This window comes from Herpailurus yagouaroundi, unplaced genomic scaffold, assembly GCF_014898765.1.
Source record: "Herpailurus yagouaroundi ecotype Mexico unplaced genomic scaffold, PumYag 164, whole genome shotgun sequence".
NCBI classification, from domain to species: Eukaryota; Metazoa; Chordata; class Mammalia; order Carnivora; family Felidae; genus Herpailurus; species Herpailurus yagouaroundi.
In genome coordinates, this window is record NW_024412405.1 from 32,880,863 (window position 1) to 32,905,756 (window position 24,894).

General features: G+C 35.6%; 1 long non-coding RNA gene across 1 annotated transcript in view; it reads right to left on the reverse strand.

Annotated features, from left to right (window-relative positions):
- The window catches only part of LOC121037838 (uncharacterized), a 318,740-nt gene that overhangs the window by 176,326 nt on the left and 117,520 nt on the right, over window positions 1-24,894 (reverse strand). The window lies entirely within an intron of this gene.

A 24,894-nucleotide genomic window follows, 5' to 3' on the forward strand; every position in this document is an offset into this window, starting at 1 on the left:
TGGATGGAACTGGAGAGTGTGATGCTAAGTGAAATAAGCCATACAGAGAAAGACAGATACCATATGGTTTCACTCTTATGTGGATCCTGAGAAACTGAACAGGAACCCATGGGGGAGGGGAAGGAAAAAAAAAAAAAGAGGTTAGATTGGGAGAGAGCCAAAGCATAAGAGACTGTTGAGAACTGAGAGCAAACTGAGGGTTGATGGGGGGTGGGAGGGAGGAGAGGGTGGGTGATGGGTATTGAGGAGGGCACCTTTTGGGATGAGCACTGGGTGTTGTATGGAAACCAATTTGACAATAAATTTCATATAAAAAAAAAAGTCTTTGCAAATAAAATAATGTATTTAATTGGTAACAAAAATGTATATAATTTTTGTGATGAGAAAGAGAAAATTAAAGCATGACAAATAAAAAAAAAAAAGAATGGATTTGGAATATTATGAAATACTATTCAGCCATAAAAAGTAATCAAGTACTAGGGTGCCTGGGTGGCTCAGCTGGTTAAGCATCTGACTTTGGCTCAGGTCACAATCTCATGGTTCATGAGTTCGAGCCTTGCGTTGGGCTCTATGCTGACAGCTCAGAGCCTGGAGCCTGCTTCAGATTCTGTGTCTCCTTCCCTCTCAGACCCTTCCCCTGCTTGCACTCTGTCTCTGTCACTCAAAAATAAGTAAACATAAAAAACTTAAAAAATTATCAAGTACTGATACATGCTACAACATGGATGAACCTTGAAAATTCTATGCAAAATAAAAGAAGTCAGTCACAAAGGTCATATACTGCGTGATTCCATTTATATCAAACACTGGAATGGGTAATCCATAGTGACATAAAGCAGATTAGTGGTTGCCAAGGGTCGGGGAGAAAAAGAATAAAGAGTTACTACTTAATGAATGCAGGGCTTTATTGTACTGAAAATGTTTTGAAACTAGGCAGAAGTAATGGTACAAAATACTGTGAATGTACTAATGGCTTATGACTTTAACTTGATAAATTGTATGTTATATAAATTTCACCTCAGTTAAAAAGAACTAAGAGTGGATTTGTTGGGTAATGAATTCTGGATATGCAATAATATTCCACTATTTTTTCAAGTACCAAATGACCTACAGTCAATCTTCCTTACTTACATATTCCATATTTGGGAATTCACCTCCATGCTAAAATTTATTTGTAATCCCCAAATCAAAACTCATGGTGTTTTCTTGGTCATTAATGGGCATGCACAAGGTGGCAAAAATTTCAGTCACATCACGTACACATTCCTGGCTGAGGTAGAACAAGGTGACGTTCTGCCTTTTTGTTTCAGCTCTCATATGCTAAACCAACATCCTTTTCTTGGTCTATTTGGTGTCATGTCTTAGCATTTTTGTGCTTTTCTTGGATGAATTGCTATTTGAAATGGCTTCCAAATGTGGCACTGAAGTATATTTAGTGTTCTTAAGTGCAAGAAGACTGATATACTTCATGGAGAAAATGTCTATGTTAGGCACGCTTCATTCAGGAATGACTTATAATGTTGACCATAAGTTCAGTCTTAATGAATCAACAGTATATATTAAAGAATGTGGAAAAAAGAGAACCCTTGTGCACTGCTGGTGGGAACGCAAACTGGTGCTGCCACTCTGGAAAACAGTGTGGAGTTTCCTCAGAAACTTAAAAATAGATCTACCCTACAATCCAGCAATTGCACTACCAGGTATTTATCCAAAGGATACAAAAATACTGATTCAAAGGGGGCACATTCTCCCCCAATGTGTATAGCAGCATTATTAACAGTAGCCAAATTATGGAAAGAACCCAAATGGCCATCAACTGATGAATGGATAAAGAAGGTGTGGTATATATATAATGAAATATTACTCTGCCATCAAAAAGAATGAAATCTTGCCATTTGCAATGTCATGGATAGAACTAGAGTGTGTTTTGCTAGGCGAAATAAGTCAGAGAAAGAAAAATACCATATGGTTTCATTCACACATGTAATTTAAGAAAAAAAACAGATGAACATGGGGGAAGGAAAGGAAAAATAAAATAAGATAAAAACAGAGAGGGAGGCAAAACATAAGAGACTCAACTATAGAGAACAAACTGAGGGTTGCTAGAGGAGAGGTGGCTGGGGGGGATGGGCTAAATGGGGGATGGGTAGTAAGAAGGCACTTGTGATGAGCACTGGGTATTATATGTAAGTGACGAATCACTAAATTTTACTCCTAAAACCAATACTATACTATGTGTTAACTAACTTGAATTTAAATAAAATATTGGAAAGGAAGGAAAAATAAATGAAATGAAATAAGAAATAAAATAAGATAAAATTTAAAAAACAGAATAAAATAAAATAAAATAAAATAAAATAAAATAAAATAAAATAAAATAAAATAAAATAAAACAAAACTGCCATTTGATCCAGCAATTTCATCTCAGAGTATAAATCTGAAGGAAACAAAATCACTATGTCAAAGAGATAACTTCACCCCATGTTCATTCAGCATTATTCACAATAGCCAAGACATGAAAACAACCTAAGTGTCCAACAACAGAAGAATTGATACAGGAAAAAATAAAAAATAAAAAATGAAATCCTGCCATTCTCAACAACATGAATGAAACTTGAGGCCACTTTGCTAAGTGAAATAAATCAGACAGAGGAAGACAAATACTACATGGACACACTTCTATGTGTAATCAAAAAAACGTCAAACTCATAGAAACAGAGAGTAGATTGAGGTTATCAATCTACTGGGTGATGGGGGAAACAGGGAGAGGTTGGTCGAAAGGTACAAATTTTCAGTTATAAGATGAAAATTTTCTGGGCGTGTAATATACAGCATGGTGACTATAATGAACAATACTATATTGTATACTTGAAATTTACTAAGAGAGCAGATCTTAAATGTTCTACACCACACATGCACACACACAAAAGATAACTATGTGAGCAGATGGATGTGTTAACTCATTTTATTGTGGTAATCATTTCACAATACAGTAAAACCTTGGTTTGTGAGCATAATTCATTCTGGAAACATGCTTGTAATCCAAAGCACTTGTATATCAAAGCGAATTTCAAGAACCATTGACTTAGTTGTGATCATGTGACATCTGGTGTCACATACTACTCACATTGCAAGACATTACTCATTTATTAAGTTAAAATTTATTACAAGTCTTTGCTCATCTTGCAGAACACTCACAGGACAAGTTATTCCTAATCCAAGGTTTTACTGTATATACATACATTAAATCATATTGTACACCTTAAACTTACACAATGTTATTTTTCAATTATATCCTAATAAAGCTGGAAAAAAACAATATACGTTAAATAAAGTGTCCTTACACAGAAACATACACAAAGGAAAAACAAATTTATGTACTGATAAGTTGATGAAAATGTGAAAAGAGGCTCATAGCTCCTGAGTCTTTATCTACCCTAGAACCCATTCAGTGTTTGAGCTGATTTTACAAATCAGAACACTATATGAGTCATGAGAATCAATTGTATATAAAAGCAAATACACAGATGTCAGTAAATATTGGTACATAGTAAAAGCGAAACAATACTTTCTTAGAAAAATTCATAACTAGGGTCCTGTAAAACAAAAGAGTACTGAAATTGAGTAAAAAGTAGGTCATGATTTTAATTTCTATTCAGATAACCATAGAACATGCATACAAACAAATGGTTTGGTAAAAATTGTACAAAGCACATATGACATAACAAATGTGTAAGATTTCTAATTCATGCTGCAGCATGCACTAAGAGTAAATATTTTATATTTCTTTTAATATTAATATATGACAGTCAACACAAAAACACAAATGCATTCTAATAAATACTGCTCTTTTGATAAAATATCACTATATAGGAAGAAGGAAAAATGTAAAGATGTATCTGTTACAACGGCTTTACAGCAATCTTCAATCTCAGAACCTAGAAATTGCCATCACCAAAGCCAGGTAACTCATTATTCCTCAAACCTCATATTCCGATGTCTCTGCTTAAATCTCATCGATTACCTTTATTGTTGGCATCTGCATTATTAGAAACAGAGACATCTCTACTCAAACAATAAAGCCTGTTCAGTGTCAAGAAGGGCATTATTGTTTGCAATTTCTGAGACAACTTCTCCTTGTCCCTTATTTTGCAACATCTCATGAAGTTTTAACTTAGAGATGTAGGTTTCTCCTTCCTGTCAACGCCACTTAAAACTTGCAAAACCACCAATTCTACAACTTCATCTGAACCCTTTAAATACAAAGCCTTTATGCTTAAAGTTTGCACAGACTTATAATCTCCTGGAATCAGAGTGAAGTGAATTTATAGTGGTCCCATGTTCTCATAAAAAGTTCATCCATGAGTCTCCAATGGATGCGGGAACAAGACTGGCAATTTCTTGCTACCCTTGTTCTTTTCCATATACATATTAGATTATTTCTTACCATTTAGAGGGTCATGGTGTTGATAAAAGGGAAGAAAGAAAGTCAATATTCTGGTGCTTTGCTTGCAGTCTTAACTGGCAAATTGAAATTGGCAAGATTTTTAAAAAATTTTTAATGTTTCTTTTTGAGAGAGAGACAGACAGAATGTGATCAGGAGAGGGGCAGAGAGAGAAGGAGACACCAAATCTGAAGCAGGCTCCAGGCTCTGAGTTGTCAGCACAGAGCCTGATGCAGGGCTCAAACCGAAGAGCTGTGAGATCATGACCTATGCTGAAGTCAGACACTTAACTGACTGACCCACCCGGGTGCCCTGGCAAGATTTTTTAATATCCACTCTGAAATTTTTTTTCTATTGCAGTCACTTTACGCTCTTTCAGGGAGATCATGTTTAACTTGTAGCTTTCCATTTTCTCCAAGTCTTAGTTCTGCAGCCATATTTCCCTGTCTTTTCATGAAGTCTCACCATTTGTTGTGAATCTAACGTTTGGCAATATCTCTGTGGTTTCTAGGCAATGAGTAACAGTAATATTAAATTTAATGTGCAAAATAAGAAACTAATGAAACTGTACCTCAGACCTGTGAAACCAGTAATTTCTAATTTCTCATAACTAATTATAACTAGCTATTGACTTTTTCTTTTGCTTTTATCTTCCGTTTTTTGGTTGCTGTTCTCCAACGCTAGATGGTAGCATTATTGCTACAAATGAATGCTTTTCATCGTCTCAGCTAAGACTTACATCCATAAAATGTTGCAAAACCATTTTTAACTAAGTTTGGAGAAGAGGATACTGTGCCAGTATATGTAAAATTGGGGCATAATTAACCTATTTAGAGTGTAGTAAGAATAAAATATGATGATATTGCCTCAAATGTTTAAAAATTGATAAAAATCCCACAAACTAAAGATGTTTCCATAAAATTGTGACTAAGATTTTATATTATATTAAGCCAGTATCTTCCCCCACAAAAAAGGTGAGAAAAAAGTTCCACAGTGTTCATCTGTCTGGTTTCCTCTTCATTCCACACCTTGGTAGCTCACCAGTGCCAGTTTGTAAGAACAATTTTATCAGGATTCCTGTGTTTGGACCCAAGCACTGGTATTGGAAAAAGCTCTCCTGATTATCAGAGCATACAATGACAACTGAGTGTTGAGTTGAAATATCACTGGTCAGGACCTTCCAGGATAATTTTAGGCGACGGCAGCCACAGCAGAAACCCTCCTCTTCTATGTGAGTTTAATTAGAATGTTTTCAGTGTCTCATTTTACATATAATAATAGTCTATAACTTTAGATATTCTCCAGTTATGAAAGCAGCCTCTATTTCCAATAAAGAACTTTTCTGTATTTATAAATTGATTTATTTTTTTTTAAACAGGACTTCCACTTTAAATGTCTTACTATCCTCTGTCTCATTTGATATGTTTGTCTTGAATTCTACTTTGGTCTATATCTTATTTTTATCTATGTCAATATCTTACATATCCACCCTATTACTCTTTACCATTGTATATTATTTAGTTTTAAGTGTTGTTTGTAAAAGGCATGGCTTGCTAGGCAATGGTATCCTAAAACAAGCTTTGGGCTTGGGGTCTAGAAAACAAGGTTTGTGTCATTTCTGTTGCAATTCCAATTATAAACAATTTTCACCCTAGGCGAGTAATTTAACCTTTCTAGAATGAGATCACTTATCTTTAAAAGGGGGTGACAGTACCATGCATCTCACAGAGTTGTTATGAGGATTAAATAGAACAGTTTATTTTAAAGCAGTTTGTAAACTGTAGAGTTCTAGGTGAATGATAAAATGATACACACTTTATAAGTGTAAGAATCAGGACTAAAATGAGGTCACCTAATTCCTAGAGCCATGTTCTTTCCACTCATGCTTATCATTTTAAAACAACGTGTTAAGTAGGCTTTTGGGAAGCCACAGATGTCTCTATCATCATAGACCAAGTTAATCCTTCTTAACAATGACTAAAAGGAAGAAGAAAAATGATGGGAGAGCAGGAATTCTATTTTATTTTTGTATGCATTTAGCCCTCCAAGAATTTGTCTTTCAATCACTTCCCAAAGCCCAAACAAGCTACAGGCAAGTCTCATGTAGCATCAGTGATTAGTTGAACAGAGAATATGAAACAAATTAGATAATGTCACCATGACAACCAGTGAAGCTATTTGGTACTCATCTACAGTTTTTACAGAATATGTTTGGTAAAAACTTGACCTGGAAATGTTCATGGAATGCAATTTTTGAATTATAAATGGTACTCCCTTCTTAAATCACTTTCATTATGTTTTCTCTTTTTTACAATTTAAAATTGCACCATAGAGTAGAAAATTTATTTTGCTGTAATACAATTAAGCAAAGCAGAACTATAAAACATAAAAAAGGAACGTTCCTCTCTTCCTGCCCACACCAAGCCACTGCTTTACCAGAGTAGCCCCCATTAATAGTTTCACATATATAACCTTCTAGGACTTTTTTTTTAGGCGTATGTAAGTACACATGCACACACTCACATTTTTTAATGCATTCACATTATATTCATACACGTGTGTGTGTGTTCTTTATTGTCCACTCATTTATTTCTATAAAATAGCTTCCTAAAAGTGAAACTGCCGAGGACAAAGACATATATGTATTATTTTATTTAAAGAACATTAACAGGGATGCCTGGGTGGTTCAGTTGATTAAGCGCCTGACTTCAGCTCAGGTCATGATCTCACAGTTCATGAGTTCAAGCCCTGCATCAGGCTATGTGCTGACAACCCCAGAGCCTGGAGCCTGCTTTAGATTCTGCGTCTCCCTCTCTCCCTCTGGCCCACCCCCATTCACATTCTGTCTTTCTCTCTCTCAAATATCAATAAACATATACAAAAAACTTAAAAACATTAACCTTATTTTTCAAAAATATAAGGAAATACATGAAGGTAGAGATAAGAATGGAGAGGGTGGAGAGGGGTTGAAAAAAGCAACTTTTTCAGTTACTGGATACAGAGGTCATTTAGAGCTCCCTTGAAGCCAAACACACCTGCCTTTCTGCGTCTGTGTGAAACAATAATATCCCTACTTTTCCTAGAATTAATTCAAGTATAGTTTTACCCCTGCAGTTGAAACATATCTACTAGTAACAATCTACAAAGAAATGAGGTCAAGTCTATGGTTCTAGGAAGTCACAGGTGGTCTACTATTTTGCCTCATATTTTGCTCCAGGTTAATTTTCTAGATATTGTCCTTGAGGTTAGGTAAAGGCAGTCTTCACTATTGTACTATTTTCCACCTTGATTGCCCCCTTTTAATGTGGGTGACTGCATCTCATGACATTGAAGTTGACTACTGATTTGAGAATTCATTCTACAAATCTCTTCCAGCCACACCACCTTAGGTTTCACCTTTTGTCACAAAGTGCCACCTTGCACCTCCAATTTTCACAAGGATTATGTATACCAACCACTCTTTCAGCATCTACGCATGGTCTCTCTCTCTCCCCAGGGCTTAGATCCAACTTAATGAAGGAGGACCATCATCAAGACCATGGTCTTGCCAGAGGACCAATCATCAATATATAATTCCGTTCTCCAAAATTTCTCCCATTGTTTTCCCAGGATACCCTTCTTCTACCAAAGCCTTTCTTCCTCTGTCCAGTGATTCATTAACCTCCATACCAGTCTAGCTTACACAAAGACTGTGCATCACTTTGAAGTTTTTGTTGCCTCAATAAATGTCACTAAACATATATTCTCCAAACAGTGACCTTCAAAAGGAATAAAGCTCATAGATCCATTATGTGTCATTCTCAACAGTAAGACAATGACATTTGCCTAACAACATAAACTTGGATGACAGATTTACTCTGTCATCACAAGCATGGATATACACTAAGTTTATGTACGGATTCCAATTGATAATGGCACAGCTGTGAGTAGGAGACACAGAATCAAAAATAACCATTGGAGAAAATAACCATAAAGGCTACTCTTATAAAAAAAAATATGACTCTGACAAATATATTCAGATAAGTTTAGTGGTTACTCATTTACATATTTGGCATACATTCAAAATACTGAATGCATTTCTTCAGTGTATGATGCACAATATTCAAAAACTATACCAACCTTATATTCATTTCTTCAACTTAATTTATCCAATATCAAGAGAAACTTGGGAGAATTTGCTTAAATTATAACATGTCTAATTATACATCATCACCATTGCTTCATTCTAAAACACAGGTGAAACTTTTTGGCTATTTGAGGTCTTTTCAGATTCCGCAGGACTTTCAGGATTGTTTCTTCTATTTCTGTGAAAAATGCCTTTGGAACTGTGATAGGGATTAAGACAGTAGATCTTAAGTGATCTCACCACAAAAAAAGGTAATTATGTGAAGTGATCATTATGTTAATTAATTAACTTGATTGTGGTAACAATTTTACTATATATATATACATATATATATATACATATATATGTATTAAATAATCACATTGTACACCTTTAAAAAATCACATCATGCAATCTAAATATATACAATTTTTATTTTCCACACTTCAATAAAGTTTGGAAAAATAAAACATAGGTCTACTGCCCATCTCTCCTGACAACAAAATATTTAAAGGAAAAATAATTTAAACTCTTAATTTAAAAATATCTGACTAGCTGCAATGATGGCCACAGGTGTGGTATTTTCCTGGGCACAATCTGTGTCTGATTTTGGTTGCCCATGAATTCTGTGATTGGTTGAATTGCAAAGAAGGTCATCACAAATAAAATTGAGTATCAGAACATTCACCACCTCTGCCAATATAATGCAGGACTGAGAGGTGCATACTGGATGGCCCAACATATCTTTTTCAGTCAATATATTTTGGCTGAGGAAAAATATGAAATGGTATAGAAACAAGCTGATATTGATTACAGACCAATCACAAAAATGACAAAGGAAATGTCTAAGAAAGAATCAGGATCTATAAAAGTACTAGAATCATTAAAGAAAATAAATATTGGGTATAGTAATAGGGTAAATGAAAGTAATTCTGATGAGTAATCTCATGTGGACAATCTCATAACATTGCTCCGATGGGTCCTGAAACTTTTGTGCCTTTATGCCTATTGCCAAGCTCATGTGGAAGAATGTGATTTTGAGGATACTAAGCAAGAGCTCCTAAAGGGACAAGTGTTTCTCTGATGAATGGTTTATTAAATTCACAGAGAGTAAAGTATATATAAAAAGTTGAAAAGAATATAACCCATTTTGGCATTAGAACATAAAATATATCAATAACACAAACATGCACATATCCATAAACAATTATACATCTATCCAAATACACATGTCCACACTAATGTGTTTATTATAGAGCAAGACATAATATGAAATTATCAAAATAAAATCCTTTATAGAGTTTCTATTTCTGGCAAGGATAGACCAATTTATGATAGGACAATCCTTACACACACACACACACACACACACACACACACACACACACGAATAAAATCAGGCAGGATAGCCTCCTGATGAAAAGAGAAACTCATTGACATAACAACAACCCGCATTATTTTTCTCCTTATTTCAACAGCAGAAACTGAGCTATCAGCAATGTCAAAGATTGGGGGAAAAATAATACTGGTAGAGCCTAATAAGGTAGAATAGCCTCAGTAAATACTCCAGCTTTAAGTTGGAACTCATAAAGAACAGTACCTTAGAGTATTTATAAATCATAAATATACCAAGCCTCACAAATACTGAAAGTCAAGTTGAATTAATTCAATCCAAGTAAGTATGGTGATCCTCTCCTCTACTAAATCTAAAGGAAATGACCTACAGAAATAGACAGCATCATCCAAAACCTTGACAATTTTTACACATTTGACTGGTATTTAATAAAAAAAATTACCAGAATACCAAGAATATCCAGAATACTGGATGAGGAGGAAAAAGGGTTTTTAGAAAAGGTCTAAGAAGTTTTTCAGTTATGAGAGTTATTGCATTTAAATGCAATAAATATATGCAAGAAAGTAAATGAGAACATAGAAAATTTTACCAAAGAACTGTAATTCTTAAAACAATCAAGTGAAAATTCTTGAACATAAAAATAACCAGCTGAAAATAAGTACTCAATAGGTGAATTTCCCAGCTGATTAAACACAGCTGAAGAGAAGATTGGTGGTGAGCTGGAAGATAAGTCATTTAAAAAAAAACACCCTTCTGAAATTCAAAGAAAGTGCAAATACAAAAATAGAAGGAAAAGAGCTTAAAAGACATATGGGATAAGGTAAGTAGGTCTAACATATGTGAAGCTGATATCCAGAAAGAAGAGTGGAGAGAGAGTACAGACCAGAAGCCATATTTGAAGAGTCCATTTCTGAGGATTTTCCAAAAATAAAGACAAAGGGACACAGATGTGAGAAATACTATGAAATACAGAGTGGTAGCAAAGAAAAATACATAATGCAACATCATAATTGAACTGGTGGGAAAAAAATTCAAAGACAAAAATCTTAATAGCAGCCAATGAAAAAAAAGACACATTTCATTCAAAAGAACAATAAAAGTCTTACAGCTGACATCTTGACAAAAATTTCTGAAGCCTGAAAACACTAGAATAATTAACTACAAAGTTTTATCTGAAGGAATTAGTCAGGAATTTCAGCATTTCCCATGGATTTTTGGTTTCAGTCAAGATGGAGTAAGTCTGCTAAATCTAATCTCTTCCAACCATTCAACTAAAAGATCCGGACAGTATAGAAAAAGGAACTACATGGAGGATTGGAAAAGCAAACAATAGCAGTACAATTTTAAAGATAAGTCAAAACTTGAAGAACAACCACTAGTATGCAGTGAGTTCACAGATTGTCTCTCTCTTCCTCCTTTATCTGTTGGAGGGAAAAAAACGTACAACAGGTAAAGACTGTGAAAATTCTGAAAGAAATTCCCCTTTGAGAAAGAGAACTTCTGTGACTCAGAGAGCATAGGGGCAATCCACCCACATGTTTTTTCTTTGTTTGTTTTATTTATTCTTTCCCTTTAGCACTGCCTGAAACCTGCCCCACTCACAAAGCTGCACTGTTACTATAGCAACATGACACCTAAAAACCCCAAGGACAAAAACATCACTCTGGCCAGAGAAACCAAGCGTCCCTGTGTTCCATAGAGCATGGGGGAAGTTCCTCCTACTTTTCTTTTTCTTGTCATTTTCTCCTAAAAGTAAAGTCATACAAAACTGCGGGAAAGTGCAGGCAACTAAAATTCTGAGTGAAACTTCAGTTTTGTAGCCATAGGATGGTAAAATTGTGTCCCTTGGAACTGGAGAGCACAGAGAAAATTCTAGGGAGGAAAGAGCTGGTGAAGAGGATTGCCTAGGTCTATAAACTGGCACAGGTCCTAGCTCATTGACCAGATACAAAGCAGTAGACCAAAGTCTCTGAAAACTAATTTAGAATATAAACTAATGCTCATACCCTGAATTGCAGGACAGACCCAAACAGCAGAGCAAAGACTGTAAGAACTAAATTTATATTGGAAATATTGCCCATGGAAAGCTTGACAAAATGTGTTCTGAAACTAAGTTGATTGCTTAATAAGACACAACACACACACACACACACACACACACACACACACACACATTCCACAGAGGAATTTAGCAGAAGCCAGAGTCACAGCATAATTTTCAACTGTTCAGGATGCAATCCAAATTTACTAAATGTACAAAGATCCAGGAAAACATGACCAGTTCTCCACGAAAAAGACAATCAAGAGATATCAATACCCAGATGACCCAAATTCTGGAATTGAGACCAAGAATCTAAAGCAGCTAACTACAAATGCCTTGGTTTTATTTTCTCAGACCTTAAAAAATACTGTTTTTTATGTAAAACAATATAAAGAAATAATGAAAAACGTATTTAGATGTAATAATAAGAGACCAGCCTTTGTTTATTTTATTTTCTCTTTCAGGGACGATGCCCTACTTAAGACTACCAACTAAAGAATCCTTTTCCAACTTAAATGTGCTTGCAGAACACCCAGAAACATTGTTAAAGTGTAGACTAATCCAGTAGGTCTGGGGTGTGGCCTGAGATTTTACATTCCTTAGAAGCTCCCACTAGGCTGCTGCTGCTGGTCTCGAATCACACTAGTAGTAACGTCACAAAGAACCAGGATTTGAGGGGCACCTAGGTGGCTCAGTCGGTTAAGCACCTGACTCTTAATTTCAGCTCAGGTCATGATCTCAGGGTCGGGAGATCAAACCCCTTATTGGGTTCTATGCGGACAGCATGGAGCCTGCTTGGGATTTTCTCTCTCCCTCTCTCTCTCTCTGCTTCTCCCTATGCTCAAAATAAAAAATAAAAAAGAACTAGGATTTGAAAGTCTCAGTAGAAAATGTCAGAGGTCATGCTGTTATTGATACTTCTCAAATGGCCCAAGGACTTTGTTCCTTAAAGAATTTTTTCAGGGGTGCCTGGGTGGCTCACTAGGTTGAGCATCCGACTTCGGCTCAGGTCATGATCTCGCAGTTCAGGAGTTGCGAGTCCCATGTGGGGCTCTGCGCTGACAGCTCAGAGCCTGCAGCCTGCTTTGAATTCTGTGTCTCCCTCGCTCTCTGCCCAGCCCCCCCCCCGGGCACATATACTCTCTCTATCTCTCTCTCCCTCTCTCAAAAATAAACAAACATTAAAAAAAAAAGAAATTTAAAAAAAATAATGTTTTAAAACATCAGTATTTCATGATCCAATAATTACTTCTCATTACTGCCTTTGATAGAGCTAATTGAAGGAATATTTATATGTCTCTTTTCTTCACTAAACGTTTAAGAAGCAAACATTCAAAATCTTTTAGGATGGGAAAAAGAAGTCATATGTGATTGTTTTCTAAGATGGTTCCTATTCCCTTTAATACTGTGTTACGTGGGTAACCTGAGAATTAAATTCCTAATCAAAAAATATGTCTATATATACATGTATATATACATGTATATATGTAATTACCTGCCAAACTGTGACAGTATTTTACACTAGAATATGAGATGTTTTCTGATGAAAGATAAACACTGGAAGTATGGCATATTACAAGTCACTTTCTTTTATATACAAAATCAGAATTTTGTTAATTTTTATGACAGCTAAATTTCATATAAGGGAATAGCAAAGGGCCTCGTAATTTGGTACTAACAGTTTCTTAAAATTTTCAGAAAAAAATTAACAGAATTATATATGGATACTTAAAATTATACTAAAACATCTCAAATTGTACATCGTGGGGAAAAATATTAGAAAATGAAAGCAGGTCATAAATGTTTCAACAAAGTGGAAAGCATTTATGGTCTAACACCACAAGGACCAAAAGTGTGATTTAATCCCACTGATTACAGATTCTAGGCAACTATTATAATCACTAAAAGCCAGGAAATCCTAGGGTTCCTTTGCAAATAGTCTATGACTCATTGTGCTTTATTTCAAACTAAAGAATGAATTTAGGGGAAGTGGGAAACCTTCTGCAAAATGACAATCCTAAAGTGAAACACTTTTCAGCTTATTATACAGGCTTTAGGACTGATATGGTATCCAAGGCAACACAGGTAATGAATAAGTGGTAAGATGTGAAATAAACCACCATAGAAAACTGCAGAATCTTAAACTACATGAAAGGGTCTATCTTACTAAGCAGTTATTTAGCTAACTCTAGAATTTCTAACACATCCAAATTGTCAAAATATATTATAAAAACATCTTTCTATTTCTAAATATTTTACATAATAATCCATTATATAGTTCTACAGCAAACTCAATAATTTTATGAACCTAGTTATAATGCATGTGGACAGTGCATTACTGGAAGAAAAACAATCTCTAAAATTTTCACTGGATTGATCTTTCTGGGGAAAAAGCATGCATATATGAACTTTATGATGCAATACAATTATAATTCATAAGTAACAGTTAAAGTTATTCTGGCATTTTTTAATGTTTATTTATTTATTTTAAGAGAACGTGTGCACAGTGCGATAGGAGCAGAGAGAGATAGAGAATCCCAAGCAGGCTCCACACTGTCAGTGCAGAGCCAGATGCAGGGCTCAATCTCAGAAACTGCGAGATCATGACCTGTGCTGAAACCAAGAGTCAGACACTTAACCAACTGAGCCACCCAGGCTCAGAATAATACCTATTCTGGTATTATTATAATTACTATAGACGTTATGTTCATGTTTCCACCGTACATGGGTTGTGTATTATTGAAGTTATGCCATATTTTGATAAAGATATGCTTGTTTCTGTGTGCTTTTGATGTGCTTGTTTCTGTCACTCTTTGTGAACACTTTGAAGGCATGGATCATGTCTTTTTCATCTTTGCATCTCTCCATTAGCATTTGGTCCATGTAAGTTCCCAACAAATATTAAATAAATATATGATTACTTTAGAGTCCTTTATGGTTAGAAATGATATTTTGATACCCATTAAAATAATTTTCAAATTATTTTTAATATAATTTGACAAACTGGTTTCCATACAACACCCAGTACTCATCCCAACAGGTGCCCTCCTCAATGCCCATCGCCCACTTTCCCTTCTCCTCCACTTCCCATCAACCCTCAGTTTATTCTTAGTATCCAAGAGTCTCTTGTGGTTTGCCTCCCACCCTCTCTGTACTTTTTTTTCCCCTTCCCCTCCCCTATGGTCCTCTGTTAAGTTTCTCAAGATCCACCAATGAGTGAAAACATATGGTATGTCTTTCTCTGACTGACTTATTTAACTTAGCATAATACCTTCCAGTTCCATCCACATTGCTGCAAATGGCCAGATTTCATTCTTCCTCATTGCCAAGTAGTATTCCGTTGTATATATAAACCACATCTTCTTTATCCATTTGTCAGTTGATGGACATTTAGGCTCTTTCCATAATTATTAAGAAAAATATCCATTTTGGGGCACGTTGGTGGCTCAGTCAGTTAAGGGTCTGACTCTTGATTTCAGCTCAGATTATGATCTCAGTTCATGAGTTCAAGCTCCGCATCGGACTCTGTGCTCACAGCATAGAGCCTGCTTGGGATTCCCTTTCTCCCTCTCTTTCTGCCCCTCCCCCATGCCTTCTCTCTCTCGTCCCTGTCTCTCTCTCTCTCTCTCTCTCTCTCTCTCTCTCTCTCATTCTCTCTCTCTCCCCCTCCCTCCTTATAAACATTTTTTTGAAAAAAAGAAAAATATCCATTTTTATGTGAATATCAGTGAGCATGTCAATGATTTTTCATTTAAGGAATTTGTAGCTCTCTTTCCCTTTCCTTTAGACATATGGATAAATTCTCATAACACCAGACCCACTTAATCTTATAGTTAAGATATTAAGTAGTTACCTACATGAACATGCCTGCCTTTCTCCTGCTGTCCAGTATCTAACAGAAAAAAATTGTATCCTCTAATAAAAAAATTATTTTTCAAGATGTACTCTGACACTGGGAAAATACATGAAGTACATAAATAGAAACATCAACTTTATTTACTATGTAATTGGAAAGAATAGATACACAACTAATTATTAAACAGAGAGCTATTCTATACATTGAAAGTGCTGGAACTATACCCAGGAATCATTTTCTTGGTTTAACTTGCTATTTTTTTCACAGAACAAATAATCTGTAATTTGTAATGACTCATCTTGGAAAATTATCCCAGCAATGCTACCACTGTTCAAATACAATTGAATGTGATCCCTTGCTATTATCTTTATAGAATTTTTCAAACTATACACAGGAGTCAATCTTACTACTTTATAATATTAGTAACTCAAATTCCACTTCCTTGGGTATCCACAACTCATGCAGCTTCTTCTCTGCAATGTGCACTACTAACCAAAATCAAATTAAGTGAACATCAGTATTAATATTTAATGATTATTTTTATTAAAGTAGCTTGAGACAGGGTGCCTGGGTGGCTCAGTCGTTCAAGCATCTGACTCTTGATTTTGGCTCAGGTAATGATCTTACAGTAGTGAGATTGGGCCCCAGGTCAGGGGTACTTAAGATTCTCTCCCTCTCTCTCCCCCGCCTCTTCCCCAGTGGTGCTCTCTCAAAAAAATAAATAAATAAAAATAAAAATATATGTATGTGTGTATATGTATATATGAATTACAAGTATTTATTGTTGAGGGGTGAAGTAGAAGAATACAATGAACTCAGCTTTCAACTTCAAATTTCATAAAGATACAACGAATCAATCTTAATGGAAACCAGGGGAAAGAATTTCTAAAAACTACAGCAGAAATACACACAGTGGAATTAAAAACTAAGTGCTAGTCCTTTGAAAATTTAATAAAATGCTGAAACTATAGGCAAATCAATCAAGAACAAAAACAAACTCTATGATCTTATAATGGAAGTTAAAACATTATAAAAAACCAATGTTTTAAAATTGTCACTATACAGTGAAGGATTTACTAAAAATAAATTGCCAATGCTGACTAAGAATGAAGTAGAAATCAAAAGACAGCTGATGATCCCAACACTGTTTTTCTAAAGAATTAACATAATTCACCCTAAGTTCATGTGGGAGAGCACTGGCTAAAGAACATCTAAGAAAATTTGAAGAAGAACCAAGTGGGAAGACTTTATACTCACATATCAGAAGTTATGATCACATTATAATAATAAAGACAGTAGGGTACCAATAGCACAGGGACAGATAACAGACCAATGTAATAAACTAGAGAGCTCAAAAACAACCCACTCAAATATAGAGACTTGAAATAGATCAGAAATGGCTATACACATTGAGAGAAATGTGGATTCATCAATGAATAATAATTACTAATTAGTTGTCTGTATAGAAAAGTATGGATTCCTAAGTCATAGTCTACACAGAAGTTAATTCCAGGCTATAAAAAAAAAAACCCTAATGCTTAAAGCACTTATAGAAGAACATCCTTATAAAGACAATAGTAAGGAAGGGTTTCCTAAGCCAGATACTAAAATTACAAAACACAGAGAGAATAGGAAGTTCAATTTGATTCCATTAAACTTTAAAACTTTTGCTCAATGCTATAAAAAAAGGAAAAACACTAGCCATAGATTGGGAAAATACAAAATTAATGTTTATGTCTGAGAAGGAGTCATACCTAAAATTGATAAATAATGCCTGCACGTCAGTAAGAAGACAACATATCGGGAGCAGATACAAATTCACAGAATAAGAGACCTAGATGGCCAATTAATACAGGAAAAGATTCTCAGTTCACTAGTAATCTGATCCATGTAAATTAAGGCACCATTCTTCACCCATTAAACAGACAAAAATGTGTAAGTGGGGCAATACCTACAGTTTTCAAAGACAGGAAGGAGGAAACTCCCATATTCTGCTGGGGAGATCTAAATTGCACAGCCACTTTGAAGAGAAATTTAGCAATATCAAGTGCAGGTGAAGATGCTCACACTTTGTTCCAGTATTCTAGACATACACTCTGGAGAAACTCCCCCATATACATACCATATATATTCACATCAGCATTGATTATAATAGCAAAGAGAGGAAACAAGTGAGAGGTTCATCAAGAAGGAGAGAAATAAGTAGTATTCCATTGTGTATATAAACCACAATTTCTTTTTTTTTTTAATGTTTATTTATTTTTGAGAGAGACAGAGACAGAATGAGAATGGGTCAGGGGCAGAGAGAGAGGGAGACACAGAAGCAGAAGTTTGAACACCCCTTTTTATAAGAGCCCCAAGTCTTATCTAACCCCCTTCAGGTAGCCATTATGGCTCAGGTCTCTTGATTGTTAAGATCTACAATGCTCCCCACAAACCCAGCAGAACAGCCTCTATTCAGAGATTTTTTTTTTTCCTCTTTTCATTTTCAAGAATGAAATTGACCCCTGTAAACCTCATGTATTTCTTCTGGACTCAATTTTGCATTTAAAGAATGTAGATTATGTATCATCCAACATTTTCATGTATTTTGTATTAAAGCTATTTTAGGATATTTAATCCACATGGCATTACTGAAAATATATCAAATATTACTTTCTTATATTGAATCTTCCTTTTTTTCATATTTTTCTTACTCAGAAGAATCTCTGAGGACACCTGACCCTTTGAACATGTGCTGATCAGAACCAGTTGTTCTTGCAGAGAAATCACCTTCTGACTACAAATACACACCTTCATATGAGAGGCTAATCAAGCACAACCAATAACAAAAAAAGAGCAGAAAGTGAATAATTTCTTTTATTTCTACTCATTATCCCGCTCTCTCTATTATATGAAAAATAAGACATTTTGCTATTTTAAACCAAAGGCAAATCTAAAAATCCTCTTGGCTTTCTCTGATCACCTAGAACTCAAACTCTTTTTCTATTAAGACTTCTTTTCATCAGACTCACTCTAGAGAAATTCTTTGTCTTTGTGTACATTGCTATACCACTGTCCTGCTTCTTCCTACTATCTCTAGTGCTCCATTTAGAAATTGAAAAAAAAAAATACATTACCATCATTTTAAAGTGTGGTACCTTTTCCTCTGACAGGAAACAGTTGTAATTTAATGGCAGGATGTCCCATGGGCATAGCAACAACATGATGTAGCTTGACGACTACTTCCCCCACACCACCTGGGATGTGCTGTGGATATAGTCAGTGTCCAATAATAACTTGTTCAATAATTTATTAAATAATTATTCAACTGGCATAAATTCCCAAACACCTTCCATATGTCAAGTCTTCAGCTAACTAAAACACTATTTATCTTTCAGAAAAATGAAGTCAAGTGTTCACTAACACTGCACATTTGCAAGGTGGTGATAAACCAAATTTGTCATCTTAGTTTTTCCCTGGTGAGTTTCCAGATTGAGTTATCCTTTGGCTTGGCAATTTTATACATTCTATAAACCTCTGTACTTTGTTCTTGAATTATTGATGACTCCATTTGGGGGAAATGTTCATGTGCTTTTAACCTTTTACAAATACAATAAACAAGCCCACCCTTAGTTTTAGGACCTTTCAAATCACAACGAAAAAAGAATAAAAGAACTCTCTAAAAGTCTACCTTTATTTGAAGAAAAATTACTCAGAATGTCTTCTATTTCCACAATATGTTGAAATATTCTCTTTCCCACTGATCTGAATATATTTTTCAACATTATCAGAAACCTCTAATAGCCAGGTTTAGCTATCTGAAAACAGGTAGCAGGTTTTTCATCATTAAAAGGAAAGTGAATGGCCCTTTCATTTGTTCAGGGATTAGTGTCCACCAGTCTCACATTCCAAAATCAGGAAATCAGCCAAAGAAACTACTGGGTGGCCAAGATAGATGTTACCATGTTCATGTGAGACCTACAGAATGATGAGAGAGATGGGAACAAGAAGGAACGGAGAGATTGCTGAAGGCCAGCATAGAGACAGAAGTAGAAAGGACAGCTGGGACTTTGACAGTAAAGAAGGAGATAGAAAATTCTGGAAGTGAACACCTCAAACACACAGCAGTCTGAAAAATTTCAGCTCAAGTCATTATCTCATGGCTTGTGGGTTCGAGCCCCATTCTTTGTCCCCCCCCCCTCCACCCTCCCCATGCACCTGCTCTCTCTCTCTCTGTCTCAAAAATAAATAAACATTAAAAATGTGTAATTGGGGCAAATGAATTGATATATCCAGAAAGAAATAGAGAACATCAACCTATTATGCAGTAATGGATAATTACAATGATATCTGTGGTCAACCAAAAGGTATTGACTATTTGAGAATAGGAGAGAAATTCAAACTATTCAGTTTAACAGACTATATTTAATTAATTTTGGAAACATTTTAATCAAATTCTGTTAATTCCTAATAATCCTCCAAATTTGTTTTACTGCATATAGAGATAGCCCTCCTATGTTCTAAATAAATTAACATGTCACATCTTGATCTTGACAAATAAATGACTAACTGTTCCACAGTTACAGATTAACTCATTTCAGTCAAGATTGCATTTTTCAAGTGCCATGAGTATAAGAAAGATCTCTGGTGTTAAAAACATCTAACCTCAAAAGCTGAAAACAGAGAAACATTATTGAAATATATAGCAGTAAAATTCCTCTACTTCCAAATAATGAAGAAAAGTTCAGTATGGTATGAACTTTTCAACTGTCCAATATTTCTAAAGAAATTCAGCTTCATTCTTTTTTTTGTAATGTTTATTTATTTTTTGAGAGAGAGACAGACTGTGAGCGGGGGAGGGGCAGAGAGAGAGGGAGACACAGAATTCGAAGCAGGCTCCATGCTCCGAGCTGTCAGCACAGAGCCCGACGTGGGGCTCGAACCCACAAGCTGTGAGACCATGACCTCACGCTTCACTGACTGAACCACCCAGGAGCCCCACAGCTTCATTCTTTTAAACAATTTATAAGAACTGATATATAAAGGGGTACAAATAAACATCGTAATGCCTCAAAAATGTACTTAAACAATACCTATTATATAATAAATTTTAATAATAATAAACCATTTTAACATAAACTATTCACTGTTTGATATAGGACTTTAAGTCATCCTTAAAGAATGACCTATTTCTTGAGCTCCATGTTTATTCTGAATTTTTTTTTCTTTCCAAGATTTTATTTAAATTCAAGTTAGTTAACATAGAGTATAATATTGGTTTCAGGACTAGGATTTAGTGATTCATCATTTACATGTATCACCCATTGCTCATCACAAGTGCCATCCTTAACATCCATCACACATTTGGTCCATTACCCACCCCCCCACTCCCCACCACTTCCCCTCTAGCAACCCTTAGTTTGTTCTCTACGATTAAGAGTTTCTTATGGATTCTTCTTCTTTAAAAGGGACAAGAGAAAAAGGACTTTTAAAGTTATACTTGTAAAGAATATGTATAATATTTTTTAAGCATCATATATATGAAGTTAGCAGGATCATGGTAAAGACCCTAGAATCCAACTCTTCTTCAGATGTGTTAGAGCTACTTCAAATTTGATGAACTTTTTCATTGTTGCCTAAATCAGAGAAGGTTCTCCTTTTTAAATAGTTCTTCATTTCGGGTAATTTCCATCCATTCTCATATTTGGGCTATTCTCAAGTTCAAGTTTCAGAAACACAATTCAAACCTGCCTAATGAAGAAAAGTAATGTGCTGGTTCACATAACTGGGAGTCAGATCTAGAACTGGTCTCAGCCACACCTAGAGTCAGAGGTCAAATAACCAAATAACCTTTCTGTCTCCATCCATAAGATAAACAGGAGGCAATATATGGCCGCAAACAATCCCAGTTACAAACCCCACAATCAAAAAAAGAAAATTTCTGTTACCTCTTCCTACTTCAGTGGTATGTGTGCAGGGGAGGGGGTGATGTATCTATAAAAGGGAACTCAAACTGACCCAGCTTTGACCAGCCCTGGCTATAAGTCCATTCCTTTGGTTGTAAAGACAAGACAGTTTTATTGACTACTTCATTAAAACAATGAGGGAACAGGAATGGAGATAGGGCCAAAGAGGGGAAAGCCTATTATACACTAAAATATATACATCAAGTACATGGTTTCTCTTATAAAAGTGACTTGTATATCTCCACTTCCTACTACCAATAGACCTCTAAATAAGGAACTCTGTGAAGATTATGGACATTTTAAAATAAGTCTTAGTTGTCTGTAACACTTGCATAAGTGAAAATAGCATGATGCTCCCCATTTGAGGAGACAAGTTCAACCATTCACCAACAGGACCCTTAAATCCTCAACTTAAAATAGGTTCAGAAAAGTAGCAAAGGTGTCCAACACCATGGTCTATAGAAAAAAGATCACCTGCTTTAATTCCCAGCTGTGTTAGGGACTGGGGATCACTGTCCAAATATGACAAGCTTATTACCAAATAAACTTGAAAAGTATACAAGATACCCAGTCTCTACTTTTCTACAGTTTTATATATGACACCCAGAAATCCCCAAGGCTATTTCCAATTAAAATGGTGGCAGTATCCATCTGCCTTAAGATCCCTGCTGATTCCACAATTTTAATGGGAGAAAAGGAATTAGGGATTTGGAAGGAAGTCATCTGAGAGTGCTGGGAAATGAAGAATTGGGAATGAATTGTCAGTTTTCAGAAAGGTGTTTTCAAGTGCAAGTTATAAACATGCATGCAAAAGAAAGGAAAAAGTGTCATTTTAAGTGGAAATTCTCATGGAGAAAATGGCAGCCAAAGCAAAAATAAGTAAGCTCAAGTGGCTTGTGAGAGACCACCAGGTGGTGACAGGAACTAGTGACTCTCTCTGTGTAAGCTTGCGTCCATGCCCTAGTGAAGCAGGTAACCACAATAACTGCAATAACCACAATATCTTCACGTCCTTGTTCATTAATTTTAATGTCTGGATCTCCTGCGGATCCATGTCTGTTTTCCATAGATTTTGATCATGTAATTTCATTTCTTCCTATGTTTAGTCATTTGTGACTGCGAGCCTGAAACTTCATATAAAAGACCATGGAGCCAAGTCTCTGGATGGGTGCCTCGCAGGCAGTTATGAGGCATAATCCATCTGATAATTGAGATGCTTCAGAGCAAGGCTTCAGGGTCTGTGAAACCTGTTCCTGACATTAAAAAGGGTCACTCTGACTCTGAGGGTACGGTCCCTCACCAATACCAAGCAGAAGACTTGGGTGTATACTAGGCCCTTCCTTCTTGGTAGTCCCTGGACTCTAGTTTCTGACCCTAGAGACCCCAAGACCGACAAAAAGGTTTTCTCAGTTTCTAAGAGTCTCACAAACCCCATGAGAATGGGCAAATGCTTTGAAAGGAAAAGCGGCACCAAATGTCTGCTCTCAGCCCCTTGAGTCCTTGCTGACTGGGTAACCCTCTGAGACTTTCTGACAGATATTTTCCTTTAATTTTGTCTATATTTTCTGGGTAGTCTCTCTGAGAGAGTAGGTTTATAACAAGCTAGCTTATAATGTTAATATCCCCAGAATTAGTGAACTGAGCAATAAAAAGATTAGTTTCTATTTGTGCAATACCAATCTGGCAAGCCCCTCATCACCTCTTACCCAGCATTTTCACTCAGAAATGTGTGCTACAAACATATCCACACGTACACACAAAGATACATACACACATGTATATGTGAGTACACCGACCATGCCCACACAACACTAATGTGTGCTAATTTTATCTTTGAAGTATCTTACTGATATGTAATACAGAAATACGTATATATGATGTGTTTGTGTATCATAAACCTTTATGGTAAACAATATGTATGTGTCACTGAATGCGTATTTATGTTTTTCCCATGCCTTGAGTTCTCAGTCAGTGAGAACTGGTGAGCCATATTCTACAGAGGATCCCAGCCAAAATCCTAAGCGTCGCAGCCAAGAGTACTCCATCATTTTACCCAGTGTCGAGTATATTCCACAACAAGTGTTGTTTACTCAGCTGTGGCCTCTTTTCCTGCCATTTACTTTGTGTTCTGGCAAACAGTATCAACACTACTGGATATCAAAAGTACGCAAGTGAGAACGCTGGACCTCCTTCAAAGAGAAAGAAGGAAATGCAACAGGCTGGGTGTGAAAAGGGCAAGGTTTATCATGACTCGAGTGGCCTTCTGGAAATGAAAAAGCAGCTCCAGAAGGTAAAGACTAACAGATCATTTGGGATTTGTGAAAGTCCTCTGACAGAAGGAGGGACATCATAAAAATCACTGCAGCCTGGGACAGCTGACCAAATAGTTACGGAATGTATCTGGAAGAAAACAGGACAGCAGACAAGTTATGATTTCAGAGGATGTTCAAAGAAAGGAATAAGGATTGCTAAAATATGAAACAAGAATACATCTCCACAGAGAGTAGGCTTCAAAGCCTCCTCAGGGCTCTGTAGCGTGGAGTTGGCTGCTGCTTCTATTCAACTCATGCTTCTCTGTATCCCAATTCCTCGCAGAGGCTGTGTACGCAGGTGTCTACTCTAGCAGGGGATGGCTTCAATAAAAACGGTAATCCTTAAAAAGAACCACGAGCACTTAAAATGTCTATATTAGCAAATATCAAGACATATTTTAAGTAAAAAAATAATTTTTACAGAAAAATAGATATGGTATGATCTCATATTCTTTTAAAATCCTAGAACTATATATAGGTGTATTTATCTCTTCCTCTTTGCCTATATGATATGAAAAAGTTCAGGCATATGTGCTAAATTTTAACAATGGTTACATCTAGAGAAGGAAGTGAATGGAGGTAAGGTAAAAAGTTAAAATAATACTATATTTTTACTTTATTTGTAAGTATCATTTGAATATGTTTAACAAATTTGTATTTAAATATAGAATGCATAGAATAAAAAGGTATCATCTCTATTGTGACTGATGCATACCATATGGAACTATTTAATATTAACGTACATTTCACTTTAATAATCTATCATGATCCTAATCTGAGAATAAAACTCAAGAATTTTATAATAACAATTTGTATCATTTTATTTGCTTCCA